The following is an 18,708-nucleotide window of genomic DNA, read 5'->3' as shown; positions in this document are numbered from 1 at the left end:
GGCCCATCGAAGTCTATGGGTCCATGAAAAACCACTGACACAACATCTGGGTTCTGTAAATGATTTTTATGGACAGTTGGTAGGAGATTCTCTGGAAATAAATTTTTAGCCGAGCATTGTCCGTGGAATACGACTAACACATGGAGGGCAAAAAACGGACACACGGACCAAACACAGATTGTTCACGGACATCTTCACAGATGAAACATAGACATCAAACAGAAATGTGAACGAGGCCAACAGCAAAAGGTCAATGTGCTATACAATGTCATGAGAAATGAACATTTTCCGCACTAGGCCTCACGCACGTCTTTGGGGACATGTCAGTGCTAGAATATTAGTACAAATGAAGGTAGTAAGGTAATATGATGAAAAATGAAAGATTCGGACAGAATATCAATGTTTTTCCAAGGTAAAACATCCAACAATCTCTGAAGCAAAGTAGTAAATCTGTAAAGCCTTAGGCTACATGCACACGAAAGTTGTTTGTTTCCCCGTCCGTTCCGTTTTTTTTGCGGATAGGATGCAGACCCATTCATTTCAATGGGTCTGCAAAAAATGCGGACAGCACACAGTGTTCGTTCCGTGGTCCCGCAAAAAAAATAGAACATGTCCTATTCTTGTCCGTTTTAGACATTGTTACAATGGATCTGCAAAAAAAAAACGGATGGCATACGGATGTGATCCGTATTTTTTTGGCGGATCCGCAATTTGCAGACCGCAAATCACATACGGTCGTGTGCATGTAGCCTTAATCACACGTCAGTGTTCTCCATCAGTGATTGGAAATCACTGATCAAATCACTGAAGTGTGAACTAGGCCAAAGGTATACTTAGACAGAAAGTAGTGTATGAAATCTGGTGTATGCCAGCAATTTATAGCGAATGGTACAATGGAGACGTAACAGGAAATGTAATAAATTGTCATTTACATCGTATTACGGTATTAAATGCTTTGGCAGGGCGTCCTCTCACAGTATTGGGGACCATGCGCGCGGCCGTATGGAGCTATAATATGGCACTCATGGGGCCATATTTTCTCTATATTCTGTTCCTATATGCCTCTATAATTGGCATGCCCCATAAGATGTCATGTTGCCTTAGCCGCCCCCTCTCCTGACATGTCTGTTTTAGTAACTACTTGTATTCTCCATATAAAAACAATTCTGGAGCATCTGTTCTTATGACTCTGTGATGTGCCATTCATTTATTATTCCTGCTAGAAGTTATGAATGCATCGCTAGCAGTTAGCAACAAAGTTCCACATGGGTGTAACCAGTTGGGGGGGGTGTGTCCCTGCACAGTCTGACACAGATTGGATAACACCCAGTTGGATCGTAATTGCAATCTGCTGGCAATTAATTAATCAGGTTCTAGCAGGGAAAAAAAGAGGAAGGGTCCAACATAGAGTCATACGGATAATTATAAGGGGGATGCAAGTAGTTGCTAAGACAGATATATCAGGAGAGGTGACTGGTAATCTTTAATGTATCTTGCAGGGTGTGAAGGCAGATTCTGTCTGAGAGAAGGGTGTCTGCTGTACAATGCTCTGCCTTTCGGTGCTTCTCAGTCATGTTTTCGATCTTCCTTCTCAAGCACCTAGAAATACAAATGTTGAGAGAATGCTCCAGCAAGATCTATTCACCCACCCAACGGTGGAGCAACAGTTTTATTTGCTGCTGTCATGCCCGGCAATTATGGAGGCCAATCAGTTTTAAACACCTAGACACTTCCGTTTGAGTAAGCATTACAAGTGACTACATGCTCCATAGCACACCTACCATGTTTGTTGAATGCAGCATGCTACGGGTGCTACAAAGATTGTGCCCCACAGTGGCTCTATAACAGTGCCAACCCCAGCTCTAGTCAAAATACCTCCAGTGCCAATCAAAATGCTCCATTCACCCATGGTGCTCCAGTGCCAGTCATGCGGCTCCAAATGACATGCCACAGGGCTCTTAGTGCCATCCACAATTCTCCAATTGCCTGTGTTGTAACCAACCAAGTGCAATTAAGTGCACTGAGGGTGGAGCATAGACCCTCGGCGCACATCAGCTCTACAGCTTTCAAGTGCCCCTCTGTGCATAGAAGCCATATTTACAAAAAGAGACAAAAGTGTTTTGTTTTTTTGTTTTTTATTCTGGGAAGAAAGGGATGCAAATGAGCTCTTAACAAGCTCTGCCCCTGATGCCACCAGATGTAAGATCCTATAAGTCAATGTTCAACCCTTTAAATAGGCCTTGAGACATGACTTGGAAATTAAATAAGCCAGCATCTCATCTGCAGACAGATGCCACAATAGATTTTCCGAAAAGAGATATCGTTGTAACAGCAGGATCGACCCTGACAGACAATATGCCTGGTTTCATTGGGTCGATTAGGCCATAAGTGTCTCAAAGCAAACCAAATAAATCTATTACATGCTTGAAGTAAGTAGATAATCCCATGTAATTATCATAAACAGAATTCCTGCAGTCAGTCCTATGTGATGGAGGACAGGATTTCATTTATGTCATTACTGGACAGAGATTTCCAGAAAAGAAAGAGTTAATAAAGTATAACCGGCGTCATTATAATGTAGTAGGATACAGTATATCACAAAGTGTACATGATGAATTAGCATTAAAAAAATGTGTGCAAAAAGGTAAAAGTGCTCTCTGGAACGGCCATGGATTATATAAATGTACGCCACGCGCTGTCTATAGTATGGTTGGTATGATCTAATTTACATTCTTTTTTTCTCTACCTGGGTCGCCAGCGGACGCGATCGCTTGCAGGCAGTGCCGCTAGCGTCCTATCTTCCTGGGGAGAAAGCCGAGCCTCTGAGTTCCGGAGTGCCGGCCAATCAGAGGGGTCCCCAAAATGCAAGTACATGCCCACCAATTGGTAAAATATATACAGTATAACTTTATTGGATGATTTAAAAGCAGTTAAAAAACCACAAAAAGACTGGAGACATCACAAGAAAATATGAGGAAAAGTCTCCACCCACAGCGCTTCATGATAAAACTAGTGAGAAGAGAAAAGGTCCATGATAAAATAAAAAAAGAACAAAATCAAGCAATAACATGATTGTAGTAAAGTTTATCATATGACATCATATGTGCATATAAACTGCTAGTGCAAATAAATAGTGTTGAGCGAACCTCTGTTTTAAGTTCGGCGTCTAAAGTTCGGCTTCCGGTTAGCGGAGAATCCCGATATGGATTCAGAATTCTGTTGTGGTCCGTGGTAGCGGAATCAATAATGGCCGAATATTGATTCCACTACCACGGACCACAACGGAATTCGGAATCCATATCGGGATTCTCCGCTAACCGGAAGCCGAACTTTAGACGCCGAACTTAAAACAGAAGTTCGCTCAACACTACAAATAAATAAATAACAAAAAATAAAAAATGATTCTATAGTTATACGACCTGTGAAAGAGGAATACAAGAGGACCTCTAATCCAGTGATGTGAGGTTATTGCGTATCGCTGCCATAGATATTGTGCAGCTTCATCAGGGGTGAAGTATAGTGATCCCTTAAACAGCTAATATCTAATTGACAAAATAAAGTACATCTGTATCTAGACTTACATCATTTAATGTGTGTGTGGCTTAAGCGTCCAGAAAGAGAGAACGTCGTCACGTTCAGCGTGATGACATTACGTGGAACACGTGACTCCGTGCATCCCACGTGACTAAAAGTGCTACCTTAAACAGGCCACTGCTAGCCACAATTGGCTGTGATTTACTTTTTCTGCCGCACTTGGATTTGCTCTTAGTTGCTTATTCTGCTGATTTCTTGCCTGGAACTTAAAGGGCTTCTGTCACCCCACTAAAGTCATTTTTCATTTTTTGGCTACTTAAAATCCTTATACTGCGATATATCAATATATAGTGCTCTTACTCTTTTTCGTTCAGTAGTTTCTTAAAAAAGCGGACTTTTATAATATGTAAATTACCTCTCTACCAGCAAGTAGGGCGGTTACTTGCTGGTATCAGCCGCATCCTCCTTTTAAAAAGACGCCCCCTCCTCATGTTGATTGACAGGGCCAGCGATCGCTCTCGTCCTCTGGCCGGCCCTGTCTGCGTTTAAAATCTCGCGCCTGCGCCGTACCGGTCTTCAGTCGGCGCAGGCGCACTGAGAGGAGGACGCTCGCTCGGCCGCTCCATCCCCAATGCGCCTGCGCCAATGGCGTCACATCTACACCCGGCGCAGGTGCACTGAGGAAGGAGTGGCCGAGCGAGCGTCCTCCTCTCAGTGCGCCTGCGCCGACTGAAGACCGATACGGCGCAGGCGCAAGATTTAAAACGCAGACAGGGCCAGTCAGAGGACGAGAGGCCCTGTCAATCAACATGAGGAGGGGGCGTCTTTTTGAAAGGAGGATGCGGCTGCTACCAGCAAGTAGCCGCCCTACTTGCTGGTAGAGAGGTAATTTACATATTATAAAAGTCTGTTTTTTGAAGAAACTACTGAACAAAAAAGAGTAAGAGCATTTTATATATAGAAAAATCGCAGTATAAGGATTTTAAGTAGCCAAAAAATGAAAAATGACTTTAGTGGGGTGACAGAAGCCCTTTAAACCCTGCCTTTTGCATTGTGATTTAGACCTTGATATGACTTCTCGGTGTTGACCTGGTTTGTTATCGTATTTGCTCTTGTCTTCTGATTTGGCATTGTTTTTCTCTCCTGGCTTTGACTTGGTCCGTTAGTTACTGTTTCTGCCTCACCATTACTTATCTAGTATTCCTTGTGCCTGTCTGTCACTACATTTATGATTTTCTCCTTGATATTTTCCCGTCTACGCCCCTGCACCTAGTCAGGAAGGGACTGTCGTCCAGTTGTGGGCCGTCATTTAGGACAGATCATGCAAGCAGGTAAGGACAGTGGGGCAGGTGGAGTTCAGGGCTTCACTGTTTCCTACCGTGACAGGAACATTGCCTGAAAAATAAGGGGGTCATTTATTATCCAGAAATACGCCCCTATATTAGGCGTATTTCTGGCCCAGAATGCGGCACAACTGTTAGTTTGGCTGCAATCAGCGACTTTTCCCCGCTGACCCCAGCTCTAAAAAAGTGGGCGTGGTGTGGGCAGGGAAGGGGACGGGCCGGCAGTCCGTCTCATTCATCATTTTCTATGCCTGTTGTAGGTATAGAAAATGTCTAACTATAAGACAGCTACGTTTAGACTGGCGCAGGATGCGCCGAAGTTATGTAGAGGCCTGCTCCTCTTTATAACTTTGGCGGATCCACAGTCAGATATAGGGGTTATTAAGACCGGCGTCTTAATAATTAATAATTAACCCCTTAAGTCTTCATACACTACTGTGTCTCTTCAATGGGAATCTGCATCTGAGGAATCTCATTCAGCCAACCAGTAGCCCGCTCTGTACTGATGAGGGGCAAAGACCCCGAAACAGCTGTCTAGGTGTCTGCAGTTTGGCTGGTATGAGTTAATTTGCATTTCTGTGGATAACTGCAATAATCTTTATAAAAAAAATGTAATTAGCTTTTTTTCAGATTTTCCTGTCTTAATGATCACTAAGTCCTAATGAATCGAGCATTGTGTTAGCAGATTTCTCGGAATACGTGACAGGTAGGCTATAACGAATGCACCCTCACACAATGAAGCAGATGAAAGGAATGCTATTTTAAAGACTGGAGCCATCTGTGCTGTAAAATCTTTGATTAGCTACATATACTTCTGCAGACATATGGCTGAGCAGATACGTCTGCTTCCCCGTCTTATGTGACGGTATGACTGTTGTGGCAATAGATTCTTAATTTGACAAAATGAATCTTAAACCTCAACAACATACTTGTACATTTAACGAAATATTGTGTAACTGCACAATGTGTTCTAGGTCTAATGCTCCGATCATTTCTACATGGAAATATAACCAAGCAGAATATTAGCAGTGGGGTCACTCATAAGCTGATGGTGCAAAGAAAATGAGCGTGGAGGAAACAAATATCAGCACTGGTGTTTATAACAGTATAATCTCCAGCCTGCTTCGAGCTGACCCATGTGTCCAAGTCTTTTAATTAGCAGGATCCTACACGGCCTAAGTTTATTTTGTAGGTCCAGAGCCAGAATTAAAAAGATGCGGCTGCTTGCTTCCAAAAAGAGCACCACACCCAGGGTTGCCAAGCCTTTTTTTTTTCAGGACAACTTATCCCAAAATCACGGAAAGCAATAAATTTTTACGGACAATTTGGAAAACCATAATGAATGATAAGGATTATAAGTAATACATGTCTATAGCTCGATAGTGATAACACCTCATTACCAGCATTTACTGTGAGCTGTAAAATGCTGATAATTGCCACCAAAATTATCTAATCTAATCTAATCAAGTGCCACCAGCCTAAAAAAAATCGTGGACACATATAGTCACCTATTTTTACAGACTTTCCAGAAGTTTCTGGACGGTTGGCAACCCTGACTACACCATGGGTCTAGTATTGCATCTCATGGCTGGGATGCAATACTACACACAACCTTTGGAGGGCACAAAAACTTCCCTTTAACATTCTAAAAAAAAAAAAAGTTCTACGCAGATTACTACCTATTGGTCTACTATTCATCCTCTAGGTCAAGCACGTGCCTGCTATCTTCCATGACTACCTCTAGTTTCTTGGATGCCCTGTTCTCTCCCAGACTCACCATATGAATTATTACCTGTGACCATGACAGTGAGGTCTGTCAAGAGAAGAGACCCTGTAATCACTGAAACAGGAAGTGATGTCATTTGATTGATAGATGCAGATAGGCAGCCATTGTTTGGTAAAGAAGAGGGTGTTATACAAGAAAATGACTACAATCATGTTATATGGCACCTACATATCGTAAGTCAGATTTTGTTTTGGCGGTGAACTTTACAGGGAACTTCTATAGGCAGCAAGTTATAGAGCAGGAGGAGGTGAACAGATTGATATATAATTGAATAGGAAAAGTTCCAGAATAATTTCTATTTTATTCATGTAAATATTTGCTCAGTGTGAACTTAGGAGTCCAGTGGGCGGTCTTACTCCATAATTGACAAATGTGTGTATAAATAGATGGTTGTCAATAACCAAGTAGGGCCGCGCACTGGACTCCCAATGAGCATACATTTAAATGAATAAAGTTATAATGGAACTTTTCTTTAAATAGTAAACCTAGGAAAAAATATGGAAAGTCCCATTATGTTAACACATCAGAGTTTTTTTCATGTGAGTTTAGAGGCTACTGTTCTCATCATGAAACTTTTTGAAAACACATCAGGGTTTAAATCTTGCACATTTCTGAGATGGGTTTGGAACCACTGCGCCAACTGACCAGTTTGACTTTGGACTAGTCCTAAGGGTGTTATCCAGGCAGTCCCCTGGTATTCACCCCTTAACCCTTGTACAGGGATATAGTCTTTGCTGCAGAGTAGCCACCAAGCTGCTTCCTCTTGGAGTAGACCTGGGGTAATTGGCAGCTGACCCACTTGGGTAAGAGACACAGGTGCAAGGCACCAAGAGGGTTAGGCAATACTCTTAGTCAGGGAACAAGTAGAGGTCAGGGCCTGCAGTGGTCATGCAAATCCATAGAACAAGTCTGTGGTCAAGGCAGGCAGCAAGGTTCAGTACGGTAAACAGGCTAAGGTCAGGACTTGCAGCGGAGGGTCAGAGTCATAAAACAGGAAGTGGTCAGTACGTGGGCAGACAGCAAAAAAAACTCCTAAACTGTTCACTAGAACTAGGGAACCTAAATCTCAGGAACCTTTGCACAGGGAAAGTCACCTAAAATATAATAGATTGCCAGCCATTGGCTGGTGAAGATAGGGACATGTGCTCTCTGGCCATTTAAGAGCTGGAGAGCATGCACACCCTAGAGACAGACTAGGAGTGCTTTATAAAGGAAGCAAGCCATGGCCTGCATTAACCACAAGAGACGCTGTTTGAAAAGATCAAATATAGATTATACAAAAAAAAAAAATAGGACAAGGGGGGGCGTGGTTTGCCGGCCGAGCAAGATGGGTGCGTGAGGCAAGTGCTCCAGCGCTAAACCAGCGGCAGCGGGATTCTATACCCTATAGCCACGCATTCAGACACGGCTGACAGAGAGCAGAGGGCCCGAATGATGACCAGAGGCAAGCGGTCCGTGAAAAAACAGGGGAAGCTGGACTTTTATCTGGAAAAAAGCCAACCTCCTGGAGGCACCTCTCCACCTCGGCTATCTCACCAACTAGGCCCTGACAACTCGGAGGCCCGGAGCAGCCCCCTGGATGGCATAGCTGCGGATTCACCGAGAGCTACGTCTAGCCCGCTCATACCTGCATCTCCCGACTCCCCGACCTCGCGCACGGGGCCCAGTGATGCCCGCGACTCTTCGGCAGCGAGTCCACAGAAGCGCGCCACTCTTCCAGCGCCATCTTCTAACTCACCCAAGGCTGAGCAAACTCCGCCATGTGAGGTGAGCAACCACACCATCCTTACTATCCAAGCGATCCCAACGAACGATCAGCCAGCTTCCAGCAATCTGCTAAAGGACATGTTGGTCCTCTTTAGCAAATCCATTCACAAAGATCTGTCCTCCTTAGTCCGCCCACTTCAAACAGCGGTGGAGGCCATAGAGGGCAGGGTCGGCCATATAGAGTCTAAAATGGGGGACTTTGCCACTTCGCACAACCAGCTTATAGATGCCCACAATGACCTGTCAGAGAAATTGGATCGCCTCAAGGTAAAAGTGGTTGACCTGGAGGACAGGTCTCGTCGGAACAACCTCAAATTCCGGGGAGTCTCCGAGGAGATAGCCCCCAAAGAGCAAACACTCTACCTGCAAGGCCTTATGAAAACCCTGATCCCTGATCTTTCTCCTCATGATCTGACCCTGGATAGGGCACACAGGGTGATGAGGCCAAAACATCTTCGCAGCTCTTCTCCAAGAGATGTCTTGGTGCGTGTACATTTCTTTCACGTCAAAGAAGCGTTACTGGCGGCGACTAGAAAACTGGGCACATTGCCCTCTCCCTATTGCCAGATTAAGGTTTTTGCAGACCTATCAGCTGTCACTGTCCAGCAGCGTCGAACCCTCAGCGCATTCACTACTGCTCTGAGATGCAATAATGTCCCATACAGATGGGGATTCCCGACCAAGGCCCTGATCCACCACCAGGGAGCCGTACATGTCATCACTTCTCTAGAATCTGGGAAGAAACTTCTGGACTCTTGGAACATCACGATGGAGGACACTGATCAGGGTGCCGGCTCACCTTCTCACCTGAACTCGGGTTGGCAACTTGTGTCTCAGAAGAGGAAATCCCACCACTGATATGTAGCTATGTGGTTATCAGGTTTAATGTTTTGACATGTTAGTACTGTGCAGCCCTTCCCGGCCATAAACCGTGGTATATGCCCTACCTGATGATTATCGGCCTTACATGCCAATCTATTATTTCTCATTTGTTATGTTTTTTCAGTTAAGTTATGCAGAATTGCTCTCTTTTTTATTTTTTTTATGTACACTCGCAGGATGTGCCGCTCGCAGGCTTTGATAATAAGGGAAACCCCCAAATGCAGTACACTGTGTTTAACAATATGTTATGCTTCCACAGCGTAGACCTCTCTCCTTATGGTCTTTAAAGTAGTTGTTGTTAACACTAAGGGCTTGAATAGCCCATTTAAAAGGTCTATGCTGTGAAAGGAGGCAAAGGCCCTTGGAGGCGACGTCATTTGCGCAACTGAGACGCATCTGTTACAGGGAGATGCCCATAGGCTAAAAAACGTTCATTTCCCTTTATATTTTCCACTCCCACTATACAAAAAAGCAGAGGGGCGTTATGGTTGCCATTAAGGATACGGTTGCGTTTCAGTTGTCCAGATCTATAGTAGACCAGAATGGCCGATATATTATTTTGATAGCATCTATAAATAATGTAACATACACAATGGTCTTTGTATATGTCCCAAATAAGCACCAATTGCACTTCGTACGTAAGCTAATGAATAAGGTGAACGCAGTTAAGCAAGGCCTAGTCTTGTGGGGTGGCAACTTTAACTTAGTATCAGATCCCCATATGGACTCGACGTCCAGGGTCTCAGCTCCGTTTTACTGAGGGAAGACCTCTATGATATCTGGAGGCTCCATCATGACATAGAAAAAGATTACTCCTTCTTTTCCAGCGTCCATCAATCTTATTCCAGAATAGACATCTTTCTGGTGGACCGCAACCTCTTACGCATTGCCACATACTCTTCAATAGAACTAATCACGTGGTCTGACCACGCGCCCATTACATTGACTATTAGTGAAACTAACAGACCCCCTTACTCCCCGTGGCGCAATAACATGTTTTTGTTGGAACACCCCAAACATAAGATAACATTACAAGAGGGGTTAAGGGAATTCTTTTGTCTAAACGATGGATCTGTGTCAAACCCCTTCTCTCTGTGGAACGCCCACAAAGCGTTCATGAGGGGCTTGTTCATCAAATCTGGGCATAAGGCAAAGAAGGACCGAGAGGAGCGCATTACCGCGCTGACATCACAGATCCGATCCTTGGAGTCTTGTAATAAAGCTAATCCCTCCATTAATATAGCGACCCAACTGCAAAACTTGCGTCTCCAATTAAAAGATTATCTGCTCTACAACTATGAGAAGCGTCTAAAAACCTTAAATGCGTCCTACTATGCACAAGACAATAAATCAGGGAAACTATTAGCCCGTAGATTGAAGGAAAGAGCCTCTCAGGCTGGGTTCACACTTGAGCGTTTTACAGCGCGTTCAAACGCGCTGTAAAACGCTCAACACATGAAAACCAATGCTTCCCTATGGCCCTGGTTCTCACTTGAGCGTTTTACAGCGCTGAAAAACGCGCTGTAAAACGCCCTACACTCAAACAAGTACTTGAGCTTCTTTGGGGCGTTTTGCCGCGCGTTTGTGGCCATAGGACATTGCAGTCAATCACACAAACGCGCGTCAAACGCGCGTTTACTATTGCAAAAAACGCTCGTCAAAAACGCGCGTTAAACGCGCATATCAAAGACGCTCAGGTCTGAACCCAGCCTAAAGCTAAGATCCCATTTCTCACGTCGAGGCCGTCGGGTAAGAGCATAATGGACCCGCAAGGAATTGCAAATTCCTTTAAGAGCTTTTATGAAGCCCTCTACAACCTGACACCACAGTCGGAACCATCTCCTCAAACAGCAGTAGCTATTGATCAATTCTTATGTTCCCTAAAACTTCCAAGCCTCAGCAATACCCAGCTAGAGGACCTAAACTCCCCTGTGACGTAGGCAGAGATCCTAGGGGTTATTAAAAAGTTACCCAATAATAAACCCCCCGGCCCAGACGGGTTTTCAAATGCATACTACAAGGCATTCAAGAAGGAGCTCTCCCCATATTTATGTCAAATCTTTTGACGATTAGTTACCACAGGCTGTCCCCCAAAAGAGATGTTGGAAGCGACAATAGTCACTATCCCCAAAACTGACCCCCTTCCCCCCCTCAGATGACACAAAGAAATTCCACCCACTCTCACTCTTGAATACCGATACGAAAATATACGCAAAAATGTTGGCTAATCACCTGGCCCCATATATTTCAGCCCTTACCCACGTAGACAAAGTGGGTTTTGTAAGAGGCAGACAATTACAAGATAATTCCAGACGCACATTGAATATTCTAGATTTTGTACAAAGATCGAAAGTCCCGGCCTTGTTGGTCACCCTAGATGCCGAAAAGGCATTTGACCGCACTAACTGGTCATTTGCGTTTGCGGTCTTATCGAAGTTGGGATTCTCTGGGGCGATCCTGACGGCTATTAAAGCGCTATATACCCAACCCAGCGCAAGATTCTGGGTTAACTGGGCACTTTCAGACCCCTTTAACATTACCAACGGTACCTGCCAGGGTTGCCCCCTATCCCCTTTGATATTTGTACTAACAATTGAGCTGCTAGCCCAGGCTTTGCGACAATGTTCTGAGATAACTGGAATTACTATAGGAGACAGGGAACACATTGTTAGCCTATATGCTGATGACTTTATTCTATCGCTGACAAATCCCCAAAGTCTCTTAAAGGGCTTCTGTCACCCCACTAAAGTCTTTTTTTTTTTTGGGGTAGTTAAATTACTTATCCTGCGATATATGAAAATATAATGGTGTTACTTACTTTGATCCAGCAGTTTCATGTAAAAACGAAGTTTTATAATATGTAAATTAGGTCTCTACCAGCAAGTAGGGCGGCTACTTGCTGGTAGCAGCTGCAGAAAACCGCCCCCTCGTCGTGTTGATTGACAGGGCCAGCCGGGATCTCCTCCTCCGGCCAGCCCTGTCGGCATTTCAAAAATCGCGCGCCTGTGTTCATTCGGCGCAGGCGCTCTGAGATAAGGAGGCTCGCCTCCTCAGCACTCCCTCAGTGCGCCTGCACCGATGACGTCTTCTATTTCGGTGAAGCCTGTATGCTGTAAATCACCTCCCATTCCTAAGGACAATAGAGAAAGATCTCTCCAATTTGGCTAAATATGAGACGTCTTGGGTAGGCCGTATTGCATCTTTTCAGATGTTCATACTTCCCAAGCTCCTATATTTATTCAAGACGCTGCCAATTTCTCCACCATCCAGCTTCTTTGGGAAGTGCACCAAGCTGATCAATACCTTAGTCTGGAAACAACTCAGACCTAGAATAGCAACTGCGTTAATGCAAAGAGCTAAATGTCAGGGTGGGCTAGGCCTTCCGTATATTTATGACTACTTTTTAGCTTCGCAAATATCCCAACTGAGAGAATGGTGGTTGGATAGTCACTCTAATCAATGGGTCCATATGGAAGCGGCACTGTCCTCTGTACAGAGCCTTATGTCTCTTTTACTAGCAGCTCTCCATCCAGCATTTATCCGACCTTCTGTCCCAATGTTGGTATCTATGGCATTGGGAAACTGGTCTAAATTTCATAAACTGTGCTCCCATGCGCCCGAACCATTCCCACCATCTACACCCATAACGGTGCTCAATCTTCTCGGCCCCAATTTAACGATTTCGCCCTCGGCGACAAGTTGCCTGGACCTACTATCAAAACAGTTTGTCTCAGATACCTTTTGCTCCTTTGAACTCCTACATAAGCAATACCAGATACCGAATACCGACTTCTATAAATATTTATGTATTAGACACTTCATCACAGCTAATTCCCCTATTAAGATAATGGTCAACCAGGAAATTTTCAAATTTTGGTCACTTTCCTCGCCACATTGTACACGCCTCCGCCCTTTGTATATGATGCTCAGAGACAAAGGATCTTTTACTAAGTCAACCCCATTGCACACCTGGGAAAAGTAACTAAATTTATCGTTCTCAGATGAACAATGGTCCTTGGCCTTTGCCTTTATTTCAAAGAATCTCAGATGTGCCTTGCATTACAAATCTCTGATGAAAACTACAGACTGAGACTCATCTGTTACAGGGAGATGCCCATAGGCTAAAAAACGTTCATTTCCCTTTATATTTTCCACTCCCACTATACAAAAAAGCAGAGGGGCGTTATGGTTGCCATTAAGGATACGGTTGCGTTTCAGTTGTCCAGATCTATAGTAGACCAGAATGGCCGATATATTATTTTGATAGCATCTATAAATAATGTAACATACACTATGGTCTTTGTATATGTCCCAAATAAGCACCAATTGCACTTCGTACGTAAGCTAATGAATAAGGTGAACGCAGTTAAGCAAGGCCTAGTCTTGTGGGGTGGCGACTTTAACTTAGTATCAGATCCCCATATGGACTCGACGTCCAGGGTCTCAGCTCCGTTTTACTGAGGGAAGACCTCTATGATATCTGGAGGCTCCATCATGACAGAGAAAAAGATTACTCCTTCTTTTCCAGCGTCCATCAATCTTATTCCAGAATAGACATCTTTCTGGTGGACCGCAACCTCTTACGCATTGCCACATACTCTTCAATAGAACTAATCACGTGGTCTGACCACGCGCCCATTACATTGACTATTAGTGAAACTAACAGACCCCCTTACTCTCCGTGGCGCAATAACACGTTTTTGTTGGAACACCCCAAACATAAGATAACATTACAAGAGGGGTTAAGGGAATTCTTTTGTCTAAACGATGGATCTGTGTCAAACCCCTTCTCTCTGTGGAACGCCCACAAAGCGTTCATGAGGGGCTTGTTCATCAAATCTGGGCATAAGGCAAAGAAGGACCGAGAGGAGCGCATTACCGCGCTGACATCACAGATCCGATCCTTGGAGTCTTGTAATAAAGCTAATCCCTCCATTAATATAGCGACCCAACTGCAAAACTTGCGTCTCCAATTAAAAGATTGTCTGCTCTACAACTATGAGAAGCGTCTAAAAACCTTAAATGCGTCCTACTATGCACAAGACAATAAATCAGGGAAACTATTAGCCCGTAGATTGAAGGAAAGAGCCTCTCAGGCTGGGTTCACACTTGAGCGTTTTACAGCGCGTTCAAACGCGCTGTAAAACGCTCAACACATGAAAACCAATGCTTCCCTATGGCCCTGGTTCTCACTTGAGCGTTTTACAGCGCTGAAAAACGCGCTGTAAAACGCCCTACACTCAAACAAGTACTTGAGCTTCTTTGGGGCGTTTTGCCGCGCGTTTGTGGCCATAGGACATTGCAGTCAATCACACAAACGCGCGTCAAACGCGCGTTTACTATTGCAAAAAACGCTCGTCAAAAACGCGCATTAAACGCGCATATCAAAGACGCTCAGGTCTGAACCCAGCCTAAAGCTAAGATCCCATTTATCACGTCGAGGCCGTCGGGTAAGAGCATAATGGACCCGCAAGGAATTGCAAATTCCTTTAAGAGCTTTTATGAAGCCCTCTACAACCTGACACCACAGTCGGAACCATCTCCTCAAACAGCAGTAGCTATTGATCAATTCTTATGTTCCCTAAAACTTCCAAGCCTCAGCAATACCCAGCTAGAGGACCTAAACTCCCCTGTGACGTAGGCAGAGATCCTAGGGGTTATTAAAAAGTTACCCAATAATAAACCCCCCGGCCCAGACGGGTTTTCAAATGCATACTACAAGGCATTCAAGAAGGAGCTCTCCCCATATTTATGTCAAATCTTTTGACGATTAGTTACCACAGGCTGTCCCCCAAAAGAGATGTTGGAAGCGACAATAGTCACTATCCCCAAAACTGACCCCCTTCCCCCCCTCAGATGACACAAAGAAATTCCACCCACTCTCACTCTTGAATACCGATACGAAAATATACGCAAAAATGTTGGCTAATCACCTGGCCCCATATATTTCAGCCCTTACCCACGTAGACAAAGTGGGTTTTGTAAGAGGCAGACAATTACAAGATAATTCCAGACGCACATTGAATATTCTAGATTTTGTACAAAGATCGAAAGTCCCGGCCTTGTTGGTCACCCTAGATGCCGAAAAGGCATTTGACCGCACTAACTGGTCATTTGCGTTTGCGGTCTTATCGAAGTTGGGATTCTCTGGGGCGATCCTGACGGCTATTAAAGCGCTATATACCCAACCCAGCGCAAGATTCTGGGTTAACTGGGCACTTTCAGACCCCTTTAACATTACCAACGGTACCTGCCAGGGTTGCCCCCTATCCCCTTTGATATTTGTACTAACAATTGAGCTGCTAGCCCAGGCTTTGCGACAATGTTCTGAGATAACTGGAATTACTATAGGAGACAGGGAACACATTGTTAGCCTATATGCTGATGACTTTATTCTATCGCTGACAAATCCCCAAACGTCTCTTAAAGGGCTTCTGTCACCCCACTAAAGTCTTTTTTTTTTTTGGGGTAGTTAAATTACTTATCCTGCGATATATGAAAATATAATGGTGTTACTTACTTTGATCCAGCAGTTTCATGTAAAAACGAAGTTTTATAATATGTAAATTAGGTCTCTACCAGCAAGTAGGGCGGCTACTTGCTGGTAGCAGCTGCAGAAAACCGCCCCCTCGTCGTGTTGATTGACAGGGCCAGCCGGGATCTCCTCCTCCGGCCAGCCCTGTCGGCATTTCAAAAATCGCGCGCCTGTGTTCATTCGGCGCAGGCGCTCTGAGATAAGGAGGCTCGCCTCCTCAGCACTCCCTCAGTGCGCCTGCACCGATGACGTCTTCTATTTCGGTGAAGCCTGTATGCTGTAAATCACCTCCCATTCCTAAGGACAATAGAGAAAGATCTCTCCAATTTGGCTAAATATGAGACGTCTTGGGTAGGCCGTATTGCATCTTTTCAGATGTTCATACTTCCCAAGCTCCTATATTTATTCAAGACGCTGCCAATTTCTCCACCATCCAGCTTCTTTGGGAAGTGCACCAAGCTGATCAATACCTTAGTCTGGAAACAACTCAGACCTAGAATAGCAACTGCGTTAATGCAAAGAGCTAAATGTCAGGGTGGGCTAGGCCTTCCGTATATTTATGACTACTTTTTAGCTTCGCAAATATCCCAACTGAGAGAATGGTGGTTGGATAGTCACTCTAATCAATGGGTCCATATGGAAGCGGCACTGTCCTCTGTACAGAGCCTTATGTCTCTTTTACTAGCAGCTCTCCATCCAGCATTTATCCGACCTTCTGTCCCAACGTTGGTATCTATGGCATTGGGAAACTGGTCTAAATTTCATAAACTGTGCTCCCATGCGCCCGAACCATTCCCACCATCTACACCCATAACGGTGCTCAATCTTCTCGGCCCCAATTTAACGATTTCGCCCTCGGCGACAAGTTGCCTGGACCTACTATCAAAACAGTTTGTCTCAGATACCTTTTGCTCCTTTGAACTCCTACATAAGCAATACCAGATACCGAATACCGACTTCTATAAATATTTATGTATTAGACACTTCATCACAGCTAATTCCCCTATTAAGATAATGGTCAACCAGGAAATTTTCAAATTTTGGTCACTTTCCTCGCCACATTGTACACGCCTCCGCCCTTTGTATATGATGCTCAGAGACAAAGGATCTTTTACTAAGTCAACCCCATTGCACACCTGGGAAAAGTAACTAAATTTATCGTTCTCAGATGAACAATGGTCCTTGGCCTTTTCCTTTATTTCAAAGAATCTCAGATGTGCCTTGCATTACAAATCTCTGATGAAAACTACAGACTGAGACTCATCTGTTACAGGGAGATGCCCATAGGCTAAAAAACGTTCATTTCCCTTTATATTTTCCACTCCCACTATACAAAAAAGCAGAGGGGCGTTATGGTTGCCATTAAGGATACGGTTGCGTTTCAGTTGTCCAGATCTATAGTAGACCAGAATGGCCGATATATTATTTTGATAGCATCTATAAATAATGTAACATACACTATGGTCTTTGTATATGTCCCAAATAAGCACCAATTGCACTTCGTACGTAAGCTAATGAATAAGGTGAACGCAGTTAAGCAAGGCCTAGTCTTGTGGGGTGGCGACTTTAACTTAGTATCAGATCCCCATATGGACTCGACGTCCAGGGTCTCAGCTCCGTTTTACTGAGGGAAGACCTCTATGATATCTGGAGGCTCCATCATGACAGAGAAAAAGATTACTCCTTCTTTTCCAGCGTCCATCAATCTTATTCCAGAATAGACATCTTTCTGGTGGACCGCAACCTCTTACGCATTGCCACATACTCTTCAATAGAACTAATCACGTGGTCTGACCACGCGCCCATTACATTGACTATTAGTGAAACTAACAGACCCCCTTACTCTCCGTGGCGCAATAACACGTTTTTGTTGGAACACCCCAAACATAAGATAACATTACAAGAGGGGTTAAGGGAATTCTTTTGTCTAAACGATGGATCTGTGTCAAACCCCTTCTCTCTGTGGAACGCCCACAAATCGTTCATGAGGGGCTTGTTCATCAAATCTGGGCATAAGGCAAAGAAGGACCGAGAGGAGCGCATTACCGCGCTGACATCACAGATCCGATCCTTGGAGTCTTGTAATAAAGCTAATCCCTCCATTAATATAGCGACCCAACTGCAAAACTTGCGTCTCCAATTAAAAGATTGTCTGCTCTACAACTATGAGAAGCGTCTAAAAACCTTAAATGCGTCCTACTATGCACAAGACAATAAATCAGGGAAACTATTAGCCCGTAGATTGAAGGAAAGAGCCTCTAAAGCTAAGATCCCATTTCTCACGTCGAGGCCGTCGGGTAAGAGCATAATGGACCCGCAAGGAATTGCAAATTCCTTTAAGAGCTTTTATGAAGCCCTCTACAACCTGACACCACAGTCGGAACCATCTCCTCAAACAGCAGTAGCTATTGATCAATTCTTATGTTCCCTAAAACTTCCAAGCCTCACCAATACCCAGCTAGAGGACCTAAACTCCCCTGTGACGTAGGCAGAGATCCTAGGGGTTATTAAAAAGTTACCCAATAATAAACCCCCCGGCCCAGACGGGTTTTCAAATGCATACTACAAGGCATTCAAGAAGGAGCTCTCCCCATATTTATGTCAAATCTTTTGACGATTAGTTACCACAGGCTGTCCCCCAAAAGAGATGTTGGAGGCGACAATAGTCACTATCCCCAAAACTGACCCCCTTCCCCCCCTCAGATGACACAAAGAAATTCCACCCACTCTCACTCTTGAATACCGATACGAAAATATACGCAAAAATGTTGGCTAATCACCTGGCCCCATATATTTCAGCCCTTACCCACGTAGACAAAGTGGGTTTTGTAAGAGGCAGACAATTACAAGATAATTCCAGA

General features: G+C 44.3%; 1 protein-coding gene across 1 annotated transcript in view; it reads right to left on the bottom strand.

Annotated features, from left to right (window-relative positions):
* Positions 1 to 18,708, bottom strand: part of BAALC (BAALC binder of MAP3K1 and KLF4) — a 121,004-nt gene that overhangs the window by 40,553 nt on the left and 61,743 nt on the right. The gene's annotated exons all lie outside the window — the stretch shown is intronic.

The sequence above is a fragment of the Bufo bufo genome, chromosome 5, assembly GCF_905171765.1.
Source record: "Bufo bufo chromosome 5, aBufBuf1.1, whole genome shotgun sequence".
Lineage (NCBI taxonomy): Eukaryota > Metazoa > Chordata > Amphibia > Anura > Bufonidae > Bufo > Bufo bufo.
The sequence above is the reverse complement of the archived record's forward strand: the minus strand, read 5'-3'. Positions and strand labels throughout refer to the sequence as shown.